This window comes from Sorex fumeus, unplaced genomic scaffold, assembly GCF_029834395.1.
Source record: "Sorex fumeus unplaced genomic scaffold, SorFum_2.1 ptg000095l, whole genome shotgun sequence".
Classification (NCBI taxonomy): Eukaryota; Metazoa; Chordata; class Mammalia; order Eulipotyphla; family Soricidae; genus Sorex; species Sorex fumeus.
Window position 1 is genome coordinate 14,981,514 of NW_026606152.1, and position 12,764 is coordinate 14,994,277.

The following is a 12,764-nucleotide window of genomic DNA, read 5'->3' on the forward strand; positions in this document are numbered from 1 at the left end:
GGACCAGGCGGGGCTCCAGGGTACACGCTCCTCTCCTCTTCCACCAACTCATCGCTGGTCAACTCCTTGCTTGCGTTTCTGTTTCGGGTTTGAGCGCAAGGCGCGCAGTCCCACCGCGTCCACTGTAAGGCAGGACGCCGGGAGGCTAACCCAGCCTGTATCAGCGGGCAATATAAGCGTTGGTGCTTTCCCGACACTCCCCAAACGGGTCCTGCTTTCGGTTCCTTTCCTTCACAGAGAAGCAAACTTTTTTGCTTTGTCAGTTTTTCTTTTCCACCTCGCATTCGGTGATGATGTTCTCCTTCCAAAGATAGGTTCCCTTTCCTCTCCAACCGTCCCAAGTTTGTTTCTACAGAGACCTGAATTTCAGGAGTAATCCAGCGCGAATTTACTCACCTTCATACCCCCCCCCCCCCCGTCCAGCCCCCAGATAATATATAAACATGAAGGGTTGTGATCAGTTCAAACAGACTTGAAATTCATCAAACATGGAGCTCTACACTAACCTTCAACAATTACGGCACTTCCGAGAAGGGAATATTACCAAACGAAATGCTTGCGAATGAAATGATAGGATGGAAGCTATCCTTCTGAGCTCTGGATTCAGAAGGGGAAGGGGGCTTGATTTTTTTTAAAAAAGAGCTTTTATTGATAAACAGTTATTGCCGTGAAATAAATTGTGTGACGCTAACCCTAGAGCAGTCCTTGCCACACAGTAGGGACTTAGCGCCCAGGTGTCTCCCTTTCTTCTCCTCACCTTTGGAAGGCGATACAGAATTCCCAAGTGGCTAAGGAAATTAGGTTCAAACTTCACTTCTGGTTCATGGACTCTCCACTTTAAAAAAAAATCAAATGTATGCAGGGAACTTTCATAGCTTATTAAAGGTTAATAGAAATTGCTAGACAAAATTTAAAATTTGGTGATTTCATGCATAGAGATCTGAAACCCATCACATTATTTCCAGTTTTTCAGTGCCCATAATAAGTAACGCTTACTATTTGATTTCGTTTACCTGTTTCTACAGTAAAAACGAAAATTGTGGGTTGTTGCTTGTGTCTCGCGTTTTTGCTAGAGCAGTCATCACCCACAAACTCATCTATCGCGACCTGACGTTTTGCAGGGTTTGACTGTTACCTTGACGCTCTTCAGCTATTCACTTGAGTGACCTGTGCTCATTTCCCTACCTTTTGAAACATAAAATAAGAAAGTGGCGAAGGCACTCATAGCGTTGGCGGGTGGGGAGACCCGTCTGTCCATTCCTCCTGCCCCAGTCGCGGAGTCGACCTCGCTGGAGCAGAGCTGGGGTTAGCACTGCGAGTCCTGCGGGTGCCGGGTCGTAGCCACTCTGTTTGGGACGCGCTCATGGATGTCCACGGTCGTGTCGGAGTGCGTTTCCTGGCAACTTTGCGCTGCTCTTCAAACAGAAGGGAATGTCCGCAGGTTCGCGTCGGCTTACAGGCTTTCTAGCCTCACACAAGTATTAAAAAGTGCAGCTAGTGGCTTCTCCCCCACGCCCCCATCTCGTTTTCTGCTTCTGAATGACAAGGCTAGTAACCCCCGCTGACCCCGATGTCCGCCCGGACCTCCGCCCCTAAGAGCCCTGCGGGGGTGACCCCGCAGTTGCACGCGCCCCCGCAGAGGTGAATGCGTGGGCACGCGACGCCAAGTTTATGAATGCCCGCGCCCGAACCACGGGGCACCTGATGCCTTCGTACCAGCGCCCTTGGGACCCAGTCGGCTGACCAGGGCGTTATCCCTTTGAGATATAGCTCGGAAATGTCACCCCACGCGTGTCTCCGCACCCACCTCCCGCCGTCTGCTGGATGACCGCTCAGCTGGGGCGCCGGAATGCCGCCTGCTCTGGCCGCGCCGGGTCAGGGGGCGCGGGGGTCACCATGAGTTCAGAGCCTCGGGGTCTGGTCAGACTTTAGAAAAGGAATTTGGAGTCTGGCTCAGAATCGATCTCTTGGGGTTCAGCCAGACGCCCCCCACGAAACGCTCCCCAGAGCCCCGGAATGCGAATGACTATGCGCGTTAAGTAGCGGCCGGCCTGACCGGCCCGCGCAGTCCCTCGTTGACCCTCGAGGGACTCGAGGGCCACGTGGGCGCGTTAGTGACGGAGCAAACGGAGGCTCGCGGCCCCCACAACTCCGCACCCTGCTCGGCAGCCCGGGAAAGCTCTAGGCTCTCGGTATTGTCTGTCCGGGGCTCCGCGAGCCCGCCGGCACTTCGGCGTCGTGCGCAGGGCGCAGTGGCCGCAGCCTCGGCCGCGGGGGCGGACGACGAGCAAAGGCCACGCGGCTCCCGCGCGGCCGCCGCGTCCCGGCGCGTCCAGTCTCGGACTCTCAGGGAGGAGCCGTGGCTCGAGCTTCGTGATGCAGGCAGGTCTCCCCGGGAAGGGGTTCGAAGCGGGAAGGGGTCGCGTTCGCCCAGGAGGTGGTAGGAACGGTGGGCTGGGGCTCACCAGCTCGGAACCGGGATTCTGAGCCTCCTTGAGCCCGCTAGACACGGCTGAGTCACTGTCGTCCAGCACCTGCCGCCTTTGAGAGTCTCCCGCACAGGACTCCTGGGCAGGGAACCCCCAGAGCGAGGCGTGTATGCTGACTATTGGGGGTTGGGGGTGGTGGGGGGAGGGTGCGGATTTCCAGGACCCAAAGGCCTCTGGGCCGGGGTTGTTAGCAGGATTCTTTGAACCAAAGAGCTTTCCAAATCCGCAGTTAATTCCAGGCCGACTGCTTTCTTGGGAAGAGTAGCTTTTTGCCTTTGGAAGTGTATTTAGAACTTCCTTTTTTTCCAACTGGTCGACAGGCCTTGCCAGGATCCAGTCCCTGTGCTTGGCCTGGCCTCCTGGTTCAGACAGCATGTGGTGCCCCGACCTGACCTGTGAAGTACTGACTTGCACTCTGCAGGAGGTGAAATTTCTACAGGACTCCAGGGGCTGCAGAAAGGATAAAAATGACTCTCCATGGGTAGCAATGCAAGTGATTAGAATAACTAGCTCTCCACCAGTACAGATCTGGGGCACTCTGCTTCCTCCTAGTTTTGACTGGGTGGGCAGGGTTGGATATGCTTACAAGGTGGAGGTCCCGGCATTCAAGTTGGGACCTGATATCTATTTTCCTGGCAGAATTTCTGGAATTTTAAGATTCACTTCCATTTGTTTTCCAGTTACTCTAGTTAGGTTATTTTAGTTAGGCGAGTTTGAAAATATTGCCCAAAGATATAACTTAGTTATCAGGTATTTATTACTGATGGATGCCAGTCCTAGAATAGGGTAGTGAACAGAAAGCTCCTGTCTTCCTTCACAAATGAGATCATCCACTTCTCTTAAGAGGAAAACCCAGGTGGTCCCTAGGGTAGATTCAGGGCAAAAGTCTTTATGGCTGTTTGAAGGCTATTAAAAGAAAGTTCAACCTCTCTGGGATCAGAGGATTGGGAGGGAGGTGTAGAGATGAGCCTGGACCCAAGAGGTATTTAAAGCAAGAGCATGGCCCTGCAAAGCTCAACGTGGTTGAGCATGTGTGTTGGGTGAGTTGGATCTTTGCAACCAAGTTGACTGTCTATGCACCTCTGGGTCTGACCCCCAACAGACTCAGCTGGGCCAACACCACAAGGCCAAGCATTGCTGGGAGTGGCCCCCAATCCCCTTCACCAATGGGAGTGGACCCCTATTTTGTTTTTAAAGGAAAGCAGTGCATTACGGCAACTTCATGGCCATGAAATGGAGCCAAGGGGACTGTGATACTGTGTAATACCAGATGTCCTTTAAGTTTCCTTTCTAAGTGCTAAGGCTGAAATATTTACTTTTATTTTTTATTAAGGGAGTTGGTGTTTTGATGCCAAGACCCACTGATGTTGGAATGTATACAGATAATGAAAAGACACCTAACCCTGTTCTGCTTACATGGTTAATACTTCAGATCTTGAAAAAAACCCTTAAAATTAGTAATACTCCTCCAGCAGAAATTTTGTGAAAATAATACAGTTAGAGAATTGATATATCAGATTAAACCTTTAGTTAATGAAGAAGACATTGTCCTATCCTCATGGAGTTTTCAATTCAATAGAAAATAACAGAAATAACCACAAGATGCTCAACATCCTTAGAAAATAAAGAGCAGCAGACAGGGCAGATTTCACATTCTCAGAAAGCCAGCTCATAGGCTGGGGCAGTTAGCTGAAGGAAGTCCTGTGGGAAATGTGGGAGAACATTCTTTGGAAGGCTCTTGTGGATCGACAGCCTTATTCTCTCTGGAAATGTAGGAGCCTTCAAATTATTTGTGAGTTACAGGACTGCTGTTAGTTAATAACTGTTCTAGAGAGACAAAAGAATGGTCTTTCAACTAACTAGACTTATAAAAAACTGTGACTTCTGACATCACAGTTATGAAAATACTTAGACCTGATACTAATTGGAACTGCTGAGTCTCTCTGTGACATTACAGACAGCATCAAGAGGATGTTTCGCTAAGCACCTGCTCTGTTCATAGGCCTTTCATACGATTGCCTCTTCTAACCCTTATAAAAATTGCTTGAAGTGCATTTTTAAAATCTGTTTCATAGATTAGGAAACTGAGGCTCCCTTAGTTCATGTAAGGTCAATTAGCAAATAAGTGGCAGAGCTGACTTCAAGACTCTGTTCTCTTCAGTCTTCTCATGATGACTCTGAGTTTGATCCCCAGCATGGTGTAGCCTTTGGCATACCTCTGCCCAGGTACTGAGCTATCAGGGTGGCTTAGAGGCTGAATAGTGCCAGAAAGAACTCGCCACTCCCTTCCTCCAACCCAGCGCTTATAAGTTAATCACTTGTCACTTGTCATCCTGTTGTTTGTCGATTTGCTCGAGCGGGCACCAGTAATGTCTCCATTCAACCCTGTCACGTGCTAATAATAATACAAGCTTATAAGGTAGCATGTATAAAAGCACTGTACGGGGTGAGGAATATAGCTCAAATAACAGAGCACTTGCCTTGGGTATGTGAGGTCCTCAGTTCTATTTCCAGGCTGCATAGCCACCTGAGTATTGTCAGGTGTGCCCCTCACAACAACAAAACATCCATTAAGAGAATTCACATGTGAGGACCTTAAATTCTTGTACAGAAAAATAGAGTTGGATTTATAGCCCTATAAATTACATTCTAGTGTTGTAATATGAAAAACAAGGAAACAATAACTAGGAATATCTTATAATGATTGAATTTATACATTGTAATTTCTCTTACCATGCCAAGCTTGTTAGAAAAAATTCAGAATGAAGAGTTGCTTATATATTAGCTTATGACAGAGAACTTATGGTATGGTCTTATATTTAAGTGGGGATTTCTTTTTTATTTTCTGTCTTGTAGTCTCTAGGCTTCTCAGAGGCATCCAGCAGTGATTGAAGGTCACTTAACATAAGCATGTCGGCTATCAGAGGTTTGTGACTACAGAAGGAATCTGGTAAGACTATGAATTAATTTTACTTATCAGACATATGTAGGTAAAAGGAAAAGGTTAAAAAAGTTAATATTAGGGCGATGTTAATGGATCCATTGAAAAAGGTGTAGACTAGATATGACCTGCTATGTGGAATATGGGGAGTATAACACTGATCATTACAAACTACATCTTTGCTGTGGAGATTGTGTCAGAAAGGAAGGAAAACAATGTTTGCTCAGCAGGTTTTATGTGCTGGGATACATCATCCTAGACTCAGGTAATCCTTCAGACACTCCTACTCCCTGTCACTTTATGTACAATAAAGGTACAAAATGCTTGACTCAGAAAACTTAACTAACTTATTCAGGATCACTTAACTAGCAAGTGGTAGAGTTTCAATTCAAACCTAATAATAAAGATTATGTATTTTTTCCCTCTTTGTTATGCCATATCCTTGACCATGAAAATACTGAAAACAAAAACAAAAACAAAAACCAGAGGCCCTCTCTTGAGATTTGACAGTTCCCTGAGTTTTTCTCTCCTGGGCTGGAAACTTTGCCACCTGACAATGTTTCTCAAGCTGCAAGATTCTTGGATAGTGTGTTAAAACACAGACTTCCACTTCAGTCTTGTAGAGTCAGGGATGTAGGGCCTGACTTCATTTTGTTTTGTGTGTGTGTGTGTGTGTGTGTGTATGTAATGGACAACACCTGGCTGTATTCTAGAGCGAGTGACCTTTGGTGGTGATTAGAGGCAATCACAAGTGGTGTTGAGAATCAAAAGGGTGAGTTGCATTCACAGCAAGCACCTTATCCTGTACCATCTCTGCAGACCCTGATCTATTTTTAAACAATTATCCAGTGGTTATTATGAAGCTTGCTTAGATCAGAATTTTGGGGAAAAGAGATAGATCACTTGATTATAGCCAAGTGGTTCAGAGAAAAAGATTCCTAGGGCCCGGAAGATAACTCAGTGGCTTAGAGCCCCTGTCTTAGAAGCACTGCAGGAGTGCAATCCTGGGTGTTACCAACGAGTACCCGCTTCCATTGCTCTTATGTTTGCACCTGGCAGCTTTGCACTCTGCAAGCGCCAGCACTGTGAGTCATTTCCAGACATGTCACAGGTGTGACAGAGGAGGAAAGAGGTTCAAGGGGAAAGAAAAGAGAAAAACAGCTCCTCATTCCTTGACAATATGGGCAGTGATGTGACTAAAGTCTACCAGCACAGTTTAAGAATTCAGACCCACTTAGAAGATTCAGTTCTAGGTGGGAAAGGTGATGGAAAGTTGGTATAGATGAGGCATTGTTGCAACACATTATATATTATAAGGGAGGGAGCATCTTGGTTCATTATTTTACCCATAAATTCATCTAAAATTCTTGGATGCTACACAACTCTGGGCATCTATTGATTAAATTAGAGCAGAGTGTGTCCTGAATGTTCTTCCTTTTATTTAAAGCCAAGTAATATTTTATTTAGCTATAAGCCAGATTATGAAAAAAAAAACCTGCTGTGTCTGAAGGATTGGTGAGGAAGAGAAGGCGCCCTGGTCACCACCAGTGCAGTCTGGCATCACCACCTTTTGGTGACTTGAATCAAGAACCAGGCTTTTCTCTTGGGTATTCCCAGTCCAGCACAAAGTAGGCACTCATGAAACACAGATGACTCCTCTGGACTGCATGCTTGCATCATGACTTCTCAGACCTCACCAGCTGGAACCTAATCTCCAGTTTTGGAGGTTGGGGCTTTGGGAAGGTGCTGGATCATAAGGGTGAGGTGCTGTTGAATAAAAGCAGTGCTATTGTAAAAGTCTCTTCCCCCATGTGAGGATTCAGTGAAAAGACTTCTACCAAGAACCAGGAATCAGGTCCGCCACAGATATCGAAGCAGCAGGTATCATGATCTTCCCAATCTCCAAAAAGGAGACACTCATCTCTGTTGTTCATCAGTTACTCAGTCTGTGGCATTCTTTTACAGCTGCCCAAGTGAACTAAGATAATGACTGAATGAATAAATGAGCATTGTACCATTATTTCTGCTTCAAAATGTAATTGAAGAATGCAAAGCTTGTTACTTTTTTCTTCATCAGTGAACACCAAGGTAAATAATTCACTTAGTGGTCCATTTTTGTCACCAAATTTTTTTTTTTGCGATTTTTATACATTTTATTTTCATAAAGTAGTTCTCAATGGGCTGGAGCGATAGCACAGCGGTAGAGCGTTTGCCTTTCACACAGCCAACATGGCCGACTCGAGTTCGATTCCTCTGCCCCTCTCGGAGAGCCCGGCAAGCTACCAAGAGTATCTCGCCCGCACGGCAGAGCCTGGCAAGCTACCTGTGATGTATTCGATATGCCAAACACGGTAACAAGTCTCATGATGGAGACGTTACTGGGCCCGCTCGAGCAAAATTGATGAACAATGGGAGGACCGTGACCGTGACCGTGAGTTCACAATAGTTCATTACAATAATATTCAAACACCTACCCAACCAGCAAGCATCTTCCCACCACAATAAGAGGGAAGTGTGAAGGCTTTTATATTTTATTCTGGGTCCATTGAAGCCCATATATAAGAGAATACAAGTAAGTATGTTAAAACCAAACACGTGTGCTGTTTTAGGTACATCAGTGGCTAGAGTATAAGAGTTCCAGGACATTCTATGTAGCTCTCTTCCGGGAGCTTTGTTTTATAGTCTCTGGATCTTGGCCGTTGATTAGATTATATGGCTTGGGGGGTGGGGCAGTTTGTGGGTGTGACTACCAAGCTACTGGAAAACTGGGGACTGGGTGAAGAAGGCCCAGTCCCAATAAAAGCAAGCTTGGAGAGCTCAGCCCCAGGTCCCACATACCTGGGTTCCTCTGCCAGTTCCTTCATACGTGAGGCTCATCTAAGCATGTGGAGAATGGCCTTGAACATGACTGTGGCTGGGTTCCGGAGGTTTTTGGCTGCTGGGGTTTTGCTTGGGGCAGGGAGGGAAACTCAACCTGCCCCCCTCTGAGGGGCCCCAGTGAAAACAGCCTGGCGCAGGGCCAGGAGATTCTGCTGTCACCAAATTCTTTTGGATACTCTTGGTCCTCTTAAACTCCTTCTTTGAACAGGAGTTTAAGAAACATTTGTGTTTTGCAGTCCAGTTTCTTCTGGGACTGATTCCACTTAATCAGGAAAAGAACCCAGGTGGAATTATAAAAATATGCAAAATTCAGGCTGGTTTTGGGATAGCAGGATAGACTAAAAAGACAACAAACAAATGTTTCTTTGTGAGAATAGCAGATTATTTTATTTACACACACATATATATATATATATATATATATATATATATAGGCTAGAGATATTGCAGGGTTAAGGTGCTTGCCTTGCATCCTGTTGTCCTAGTTTGACCCCCAACACTACCACGGATCACTCCTGAGCACAAGACCCCCAGGACACACCCAGAACCCGCTGGATGTGGTCAGTAACCATCCCCAAGTACTGGTTGAACTCCACAAGAAGAAAACATCCAACCCCATCAAAAAATGAGGCGATGAAATGAACAGACTTTCTCGAAGAAGAAACCCGAATGGCAAAAAGGCACATAAGAAAATGCTCTACATCATTAATCATCAGGGAGATGCAGATCAAAACAACAATGAGGTATCATCTCACACCACAGAGACTGGCCCACATCCAAAAGAACAAAAGCAACTGGTGCTGGCATGGATAAGGTGAGAAAGGGACCCTCCTTCACTGCTGGTGGGAATGCTGACTGGTTCAGCTCTTTTGGAAAACAGTATGGACGATTCTCAAAAAATTAGATATTGAGCTCCCAGTTGACCCAGCAATACCACTCCTAGGAATATATCCCAGAGATGCAAAAAAGTATAGTTGAAGTGACATCTGCACTTGTTTGTTCATTGCAGCACTGTTTACAATATCCAGAATCTGGGAAAAACCCTAGTGCCCGAGAACAGATGACTGGTTAAAGAAACTTTGGTATATCTATACAATGGAGTACTATGTAGCTGTTAGAAAAGATGAAGTCATCACAATGCTTTTTCAGCATGTCTGATTTGGGGGGGGGGGTAAACTCTAAATAATAGTGGTGAATCTTATTGAAACAATGAATCTAATCAAAGCAGATAGAGTGTTAACTAGAATTCATCTGCCTCACAGGGACGGGGAGGGGTGGGGGGTGGGGTTTCATTGGGCTTCTTCAGGGTAAAAAATAAGTATTGGTAAAGGGAAATGTGTTTGATATTTGCATGACTGAGACATAAACCTGAAAGGTTTGTAACCTTAAAAAAAAAAAGAAAAGATGAAGTCATAAAATTTACATACAAGTGGTACTACATGGAAAGTATCATCCTAAGTGAAATGAGTCAGAAAGAAAGGGACAGACATAGAAAGATTGCATTCATCTGGGGAACATAAAGTATCAAAATAGGAAAATAACACCCAAGAATAGCTGAGATAAGTACCAGGAGGTTCACTCCATGGCTTGGAGGCCAGCCACACATCCTAAGGGTAAAGGCAGCTCAGATAGAGAAGGGAGCACCAAATAAAGGGTGTTTGGAGGATCCTCCCAGGATGGAAGATACATGCTGAAAGTAGACTATAGACTGAACATGATTTCCACTCAATGCCTCTTTTGCAAATAACAGCACCCAAAAGGAGAGAGAGAACAAAAGGGAATGCCCTGCGACAGAGGCAGGGTGGGATGGGGAGGATGGGGGGTGGGAGGGATACTGGGACCCGTGGTGGTGGAAAATGGGCACTGGTGGTGGGATGGGCATTTGATCATTGTATAATTGAAACCCAAGCACAAAAATTTGCAAGTCTACGACTGTACCTCATGGTGTTTCACTAATAAAATTAAAAAAAATAACCACCCCCAGTTTATTTTTTACTTGATTAAAAATATATAATTTTTCATGCCATCAATTAGATGTGATATTTACTGATTTTTGCTACTGTTTTGTTTGCTTTTGGGCCACACGCAGTGATGTTCAGGAATTACTTCTTTTGGCCTCAAAAGACCATATGGAATGCCAAGGATTGAACATGAGTCAGCTGAGTTCAAGGTAAACATCTTGCCCACCATACTACCAACCTGGCCCCTCTAGTTCTATTTTTATAGAATAGTTTTTTTCCCCTACAGAGCAGTATTACATCTTTGTGTGTTTTTAAACTTGTTTTTATTTCTAAATAATAGAACTTAGTATTTCCTGTCTTATTAAATATATTAAAATTTTAAACAATTTTCAAATTTCTGCATGGTAATCTATGGAAGAATGTACCATGTTTGTCAAACCATTTTTTTCTTGTCGAGTACTTACTTGGGTTATATTCCATTTTTCCCCCACTGTTAAGAACCAGTCAATGTTGAGTATCCTTTAATATTTGTGTGTGTCTTAGTATTTAGATGATGATGATGATGATGATGATGATGATGATGACGATGATGATGGTGACGACGGTGATGATTATGGCGATGATAGTGATGATGGTGATTGGCCTCCCAAGAGATATTGGTGAAACTCAGTTAACCAGGTGGGCAGTTCCATGATAGGGTTGGAGGACTCGGTACTGCTTGGGTCCTGCAGTAGCAAGGGATTCCCCAGGCCACACAAGCAGTGCTCAGGGGACCTTTAGGGTGCCACTATGCTTGGGAAACTATGTTGTGCTGGGGATTCAAATCAATTCATGCCTTGCATGTGTATTAATCCTGGTACTATCTCCTCAGCCCCTGGCATACATATGTTTTAAGGCTCTTGACTCATATGCCCAGTTTCTCTGGAGAAACTATATCAAAATAGCCCACTGCTGTTGTCTGCACCTTATTGTGCCTTACACGCTATACCCAGGATTTTCCCCTTCTTCTTTGTTTTTGCCTATACTCTGTGCATGTGAGCTACTCCTAGCTTGGTGCTAGGGGAATCAAACCTGCATGCAGAGCACGTGCTGAAGCCCTTAGAGTTTTGTCCGGCCTCCTACACTCCTTCAGTTTCACTTTCTGTCTGCAGTGTCATGCTGTGAACAGTGTTAGTTCTCTGGCAGTATGCACACCACTTTCCTAGCTCTGTGATGGACCAGAAGTACTAGAGGTTAGAGTATATTTTCCAGAATTTATCACTGAAAATCTAACGGTGTCCTGCTTTTCTTAAGAAAGCCTGAAGGTCTAAGGAAGCTTCTGCACTGCTCTGTGATTACTGTTCCTCAGGCCTGCAGGGCATTTTGTGTGCTTGACTTCAGAACCTCATCCCAGGCCTAAATTAGACATTACATATGAGAAACTCTCCACATGACTGCCCGCACTTTTGAGCTGAGGTTGGCTATAAATTTGCTTTGGGGAATTTTCTAAAGTTAAATTTATTTATGTGGAGGTAGCAACTAGTCATTTGACCACATTTGTGATATGAGTCACATAACAAAGTTCTAAAAAGGTGGTTAATTGTTCTGTCTAAATTACTGCAGTGATGGCAGAGTCTATCAGCACTATCAACCATAAACAGTATCTCTCCTAGCCTCTCTCACTTCACTTTTAGTTTATCATTTACTTTCCCCGTGACGTGTGTGTGTGTGTGTGTGTGTGCGCGCGCGCGTGTGTGTTTTATCTTAAATAAGAATCCATATGTTATTCACATAATTTCTTTACCCGATTAGGGAAAGTATATTGACTTTCTTTTCTTTCTTTGCTCACAAAACTGAAAAATTGGCAGAATCTTTAACTTGTAACTTGGCAGTATTGCAATTCACAGGCAAGAAGGGCAAGCCAAATTGGGTGAAAATTGCCTGAGAATTTTTCTTTTACTCTTAGAGAGTGAAAATCATGCAGCTGAACGTGCACATCCAGACCTATACTGCTTGATTTTTAACCACATTCATTGGCACTGCCAGTTGCAGTTAAAGTTCCCAGTGAAGGTGAATGATACTCAGGAGAAGGTTTGAGAATTTTTAGTTACCTTGTCTGTGCTCTGAAAGTTAAAATGACTTCTGGTTTTTATTAAAATGACTATTGGTTTAGTTGTTTTCAAATATTGATTGAGGAATATGATTTTTTATTCAAATTTCGTAAATCTATCCAATCATGATGATATCTGTATAGTACTCTATGGTTTGGAGGTAAGAATCAGGCATGTTTTCAAGTCTTAGCTTTTTTTCAGGAGTTCCTGGAACATTCATGGTGCATGAGACACAGCAGGAACCCGACAGCTCTGAGTACAGGCTTTCTCTTTTGAGTGCTGGGGGCTTTGAAATTGGCTTTACAATGAGGGAGGATTCATGAAGTAATGAAAAGCTATTTCCTTTTTAAAACATTCAGACAGCAGCACAAACATCTGGAAATTTATTGAAATACTCTGGTTC